Genomic DNA, 6,094 nt, shown 5'->3' on the forward strand with positions numbered 1-6,094 from the left:
CATCGGGCTCTGTGCTGACGGCTAGGAGCTTGGAGCCAGCTTTGGATTCAGTGTCTCTTTCTCTTTCTCTGCCTCTCCCCAGCTTCCACTCTGTCTCTCAAAAATAAATACATTCAATTTAAAAAAAAAAAGAATACTCAAGTTTCAGTGGAACTCTGGAGATTACATGGGAATGTTTTCAAAGCACCTGGTTCATCTGGCATTGTGCACACACTACAGACTTCCACTAAGTGATAGTTCATGTCCTAACTATTTGCATTTTCTGCATAATGTTTGGATTTTTTTGTTCTCATCTCAGTCAATTTTGCAAAATCTTTTAATGCACCTGACCTATTTGGTCCTCACACTCCTTTACTCCTCACTATTCTTATTGTTGTAGTGTGAAAATAATCGTGTGCTCCGCACCACAAAAGTCAAAGTGCTCTTCCTGGGGTAGCAGAGCTAGTCGAGGGACAAACATACAACTGTTTTCAGATTTCGTTGCTGTCTCTTCTACAACGTGCAGCTTCGCCGTCCAACGTGCGGGTGAGTGAAGATCTTTCCAGTGACCCCGTAATCTCATTTCTGTGTTACTACCCACAATACCCAGAGTCTTGTTCCCTGACCTCAATCACCGTTATTAATTGAACCATCTCAAACTAGATAGTACCTTGTTGCATGGAGCTCTCTCAACGCTCAAGGGATTTTTGAAATCAGGTGGGGGCCTCAGTCTCTGTCACCTGCCCTGTCTTTGAGTCCCCGTTTCTCTCCCCGACCCTATTCCCCAGCCTCCTCTACAGTCCTCTCGACTGATCTCCTCCGATCGCTGTGGAGTGTTTCTTCCCCATGTTCTGGCTTGCCCTCCAGAACTGGGGGTGATTTTGAGGTTTGTTGTGACTGTTAGACCTCCTCTGTTCCTTCTGAGCCTTCGCCCACCCGACAAGCTGCTTGTTTTCCCTGCCTCTTCTCTATCCCCCCTCCCAACCCTCCACCGCAGCCCCAGGTGTCAAATCTCACCAGGGACACACCACTTCTCATTGTCAGAGGAACGTTCGCGAAGTGGAATCGACTCACTTATTGCCATGCATGGCGCGGAGTTTTGTCCTTCTGTGCCAATTACCAGCCACACAGCTGGGGCCTTACCGCTTCACAGTGAGTCCCCAGATCCCCTGTCAGTGACTCTCGACACCTTAGATCTCGTGCAAAGGCTGCCTGGGGTGTTTTTCAAGGACAGCTTCCGACCTGTGAGGTATCCCACCCAGCCACCCTTAGGATGAAGAAGACTCAAACACTGTGCCCTTATGTCACATGTCAGATGTCGCCATGGACAGAAAAAAAGAGATTCCACTATTTTGTCACTTCACTATTTTCACCAAGTTGTCCTGAAAAAGCTATCAACTCTTTCTTAAGAAAGTACTTCTTTCCTTCCTTTTGCTGCCTTTTCCTTCCTGCTCTATGCTTTTTCTCTGCTAAGACACGGTTTGATTTTTTTTTTTTTTTTTTTTGGTGCCAGTTACAGTGATGGCGGAAATAACTTCATTTCCCTAACCCTAACCCTAACCCTGAGGATGACCATGGCTGCCTCTTGAGTGGGTTTCATCACACCTCCAGCTGGATCAAGGGCCTGGGCCCCAGCCATCCTGCCCCAGCTTGGAAAGTTCCTCCTTGCACTCAAGCACCGACTACAAGGGGAGGTGCTCAAGGGTAGGAATCAGGGCAGTTTAAGAAATCTTCCCAGAATTTAGAGAAAGAGACCTTGAGGGTCTCATTCCAGTCTTATGGTTTGTTCTTTGGCTTCCATCCTTGCTTCCAAAGCTGCCGCCTCTGGGTCCACACATAGCACACAATGTGACTCACTGAATCGACCACTGCGATGGTGCCTCTGCCTGGAGAGGCTCCAGATAGTCATAAATTAGTGTCATTCTCCATTTCGTCATTTCTGGGATTCCTTAGTATGATCTACGTTAGTTGGGAATTCGAAAGCTATTTTCTTCACTTTTTTCTTTTTTTCTTTTTCTTTTTCTTTTTTTACCTGAACAAATTACCTTGCCCCAGAAATTCTTGGAAAAAATTTTTTCTTGGTTCCTAGAATGACCATTCCGGTCTCGTCTCCAGGATTATACCCACATTAGTATATGCATTTTCATGTTCTGATTTATCGTCATGCCTTACATTTCTCTCTGGGTTTCCCAGGGTGTCAGTGGCTTTTAGGGGACAGAAATTTATTCTCAGGTACCTTTCCTCCTAATAATTTTAGAACTCAAAACCTCATTTGTACACATTTCCACTTTTATTTCCTTTCTGATGATGTGTTCTTTTCAGTTTTTTGCCCCTTATGACATATGTATCATATACCTAGACCCACATATATGCATATGTACAGACTTACTTGGTTCTGAGGCTCAGTCATAGCTCTCGTCTTTCTCTGCCTTTTTTTTTGTTTTTTGTTTTTTTTTTTCTGAGCAGGGATTTAATCCTGGATTTGATTTCTGAGGTTCAGTTTTTTTCACTTGAACTATTCTGGTTTATGAATAACTTTTTGATATTTCTAGTGATTAGGGATGGTCATGTGCGTTACCCCCCAACCCCACCCCGCACCTAGTTCCACCCGTCTTCACCCCGCAGCCCGGCCCGGAGTGTCACCGCCTGACTGCCAGTTACCAAGCACCTCCACGCTGCCTGCCTGCCCCCTCCGCTGACGGGTATCTAATGGCCTTGACTTTTCTGCTCCTCAGCATTTATCTGTTCAAGTGTTCTAGTCTCTCTGAGGCTGCCCTTTCTGCTAGAAAACAGCTAGTTTGAACCCAGATGCTCCAAAAACAGGGCTAGTATTTCTCTTTAATTCGTGGTGATTTGGGAGCCAGGGGCAGGCAGGTGTGCAGAGTGTTTGCCAGCCCGTCCCCAGTCGCAGTAGATACCTGTACCCACTCTCGCCTGAGGTGGGTGCTCAGTGGTCTCACCCTTCAGTAGGCTCTCCAGATACCCTGTGCCGGTCCAGAAGACCTGGGGAAGCAGCCCTGTTTCATGAATTGCTCCTTGGACAATGGCAACTACAACGGCGTCTTGCTAGCAATACGTAAGGGAGGAGGGAGACGTAGAAGACAAGCAGAGTAATGGGTGCAGTGGGCACCTTAGGAGGGCCCCCAATCTACAACTGAAGACGAATGGGAAATCAAGGGCATCCAAAGCCCCCCGTTCCGGCTGGTGTCAGGCCAGACGAAAGCAAGGAGACGGCGCCGCCGGAACTGGAGTTGGCTGGAACGGTGCTGAGCAGTAACGGGCGGAGGGTGGTGGGCAGCCGGGAGTCGTGCTGAGAGAGGCCAGAAGGGGCTAGGGGCCGGGGCGGGCCATGGTTTCTGGTTAAATGCTGTGATTCCTGCGTGTTACAGTCACTTTTGAAACACAGCAGGGTCATTAATTAAGCGATATTTAAATCTGATTCGAACTATTTCATTGGGAGAAACAAATGGGTCCATTATCACTTAGAACATGGAAAACACTCCTGTTTTCCCCTGTGTCTTAGTGATGATCTTTCAAAAGCTATCAGCGTCTCACAGACACTTCCAGACTGTTTTTGAGGCCAGGGTTTTTCCCTGGAGAGGAGATAAAGTGACATAGAGAGCAGTCACAGGTGACGGAATTGCGGCGAGGGTACTAAGGGCATGGAGCAGTTCCCCCGGAGAGTCCCAGGCAGGGCAAGATGCCCAAAGGAAAAGGCTTGGGAATTTTTGGGTTTTCTTGCCAAAATAATATGGATACTTCACACAACTCTTGCTCACTCGTAGTGAGCAAGAACAGAACACGTGTCTCGCATTGCTGACTCAAGAAGTTTGTTTCAGTGACTCATTTAATTTATAGTGGTCTTTCATTTTTTATATTTTTATTTTTTTAAGTTTACTTACTTAAGTAACCTCCACACCCAACATGGGGTTCAAACTCGTGACCCCAAGATCAAGAGGCCCACGCTTTCCTGACTAAGCCGGCCAGCTGCTCCTATAGTAGCCTTTTAACATCTTCTAGGAACTCAGTTTTAGCTTAATCTTAGTTCAGGCACTAAACATTATTATTAATAATTCTTTTTATTCGCAATTATTATTACTGGCCATACTGCTGAAAAACTAAGTCAAACCCAAGGTAGTTAGCACGTACAGCAGGAAAGAGTGAGATTTGGCAGCTAAAAACACCTGGCTCCTCCAGTGCTTAACTGGGTTGCTAGGGGCAAGCCCTCTGAGCTTCTGTTTACCTAGTGGTAGAAGCAGACGCCATTACTTTCCATGTAGGGCTGTCGTCAGGATTGCAAGTAGGGCTGTTGTCAAGACACTTCTTAGCTTTAATTGCATTGTTAATGGCCTCAGGACAGAGTTTATATTGACTGTGTAGACAAGTTGTAAATCGGGTTTGATGAAGAAGCTGTCTGAAAACGTTAGTGCTAACAACTTCTCTATGACTTCATCTCTTTTTTGCATTTATCCAGAATGACCAGTTTTCCGTTCTCACTGGTTTTATTTTAACATAATTTGAAAGCAAGCACCAATTTAAGCTTCATAGCATTGCGTGCAAGGCCCATTACATATTGGCTCTGGCCTATCTCACCAGCTCCTCAACTTCTCCTCCTCCTTCCATATTTACCATCTCCATGCCTTCGCGCATGTCATTTCTGTTCTCTGTGTTCTTCTCTTCCAATGCCTGGTGAATTCCAACTCATCCTTAAAGATAGTCAGCTGTCCCTGACCATTGATTCATTCCTTCATTTTGCTCAACGAGCATTTATCGGCCTATTGTTTGTCAGGAACTCTGTCCCTAACATAGTTGTATAAGATAAGAAGATGTGGAAAGGCCTTCATGGAGTCCCTGAGAAAGAGTTAATCATTTCTTTCTTATACACACCTCGTTTGTATTGCTGTACCATAGTGCACTACGTTGTCATGATTTGTTTACAAGTTTCTCTCCCCAGTAAGCCTCAGTTTCCCAGTGGCATGCCCTAAATCTTACTCAGTTTCTTCACTTTGCATAGGGTATAACATAGAGTAGTTGCCCAAAAGGATTTATTTACATAAACTAGACTGGAGACAAAAGATAAACAGTAAATGATGTAGTTATAAACTCTAAAGGTTATATGCATTTATAGGGGGGGAATGCCCAGAATGATTGGCATGGCTCACAAGTTGTAAGAAGAAGGGCCATGAATGTGGGTTGGAATTGAGGAAGGTTTCATGGAGGAAAAACACCATATGTTTGCACATACAGGTGGATTAGGAGGAACTTAACGGAGGACCATGGGGGAGAAGAGGGGGAAAAATAGTTGGCGAGAGGGAGGGAGGCAAACCATGAGAGACTCTTGAATGCCGAGAACTGACGGCTGATGGGGATGGGAGAGAGGGGAAGGGGGGTGATGGGCATGGAGGAGGGCACTTGTGGGGATGCACTGGGTGTTATATGGAAACCAACTTGACAATAAACTATTTAAGAAAAACAAAGTCTGTATCAAGCGTCAAACAAAACAAAACAAAACAAAAACCAAACCTGAAAGAACAGATGAGTTCGGGAGAGATGATGGAAGAGCAACAGGAAACGAGCAAACTGGATTCAAAAGACAGTGGTCCAGACACTAGAACAGAGGAACTTTGCTGACCGTACAGCTAAGTTGTTAGAGAAATGTTAAAATATGCCATCACAAGGAGTTTCAGACCCAGTAGACGAGAGAAGAATAAAGAGGATCCCTAGACTTTCTATAAAGGCTGGTAGTTTTCCAAGCACTTTTACTTTTGCCCTTAATGTTATCCTAAGAATTAGGCACAGAAGGTAGGCATTGTTATCACCAATTCACAGGTGGAGAAATTGAGATCTGAGAAGATACCCAACTTTCCCGAGTCTCACAGCTGGTGACAGAGCCAGGACAAGAAGCCAGTACTTGTGAGTGATTCTCTCAGAGACACACCCTTTTCCACCATGTTGGCGTGGGGCGCCCATTAGCCCTAACCCCTAAGAGAGACAAGGCCAGAGAACAGAGCTCCAGATGAGGACCTTGAGCATAGAGCCCCTCCCCCCATCAGCATCACATACCCCAAATACGAGCCTGTGTAGCTGGAGTTCAGTCTCTTCCAAATGAATGGGT

Source organism: Hyaena hyaena, unplaced genomic scaffold (genome assembly GCF_003009895.1).
Source record: "Hyaena hyaena isolate Hyena2069 unplaced genomic scaffold, ASM300989v1 scaffold_294, whole genome shotgun sequence".
Classification (NCBI taxonomy): domain Eukaryota; kingdom Metazoa; phylum Chordata; class Mammalia; order Carnivora; family Hyaenidae; genus Hyaena; species Hyaena hyaena.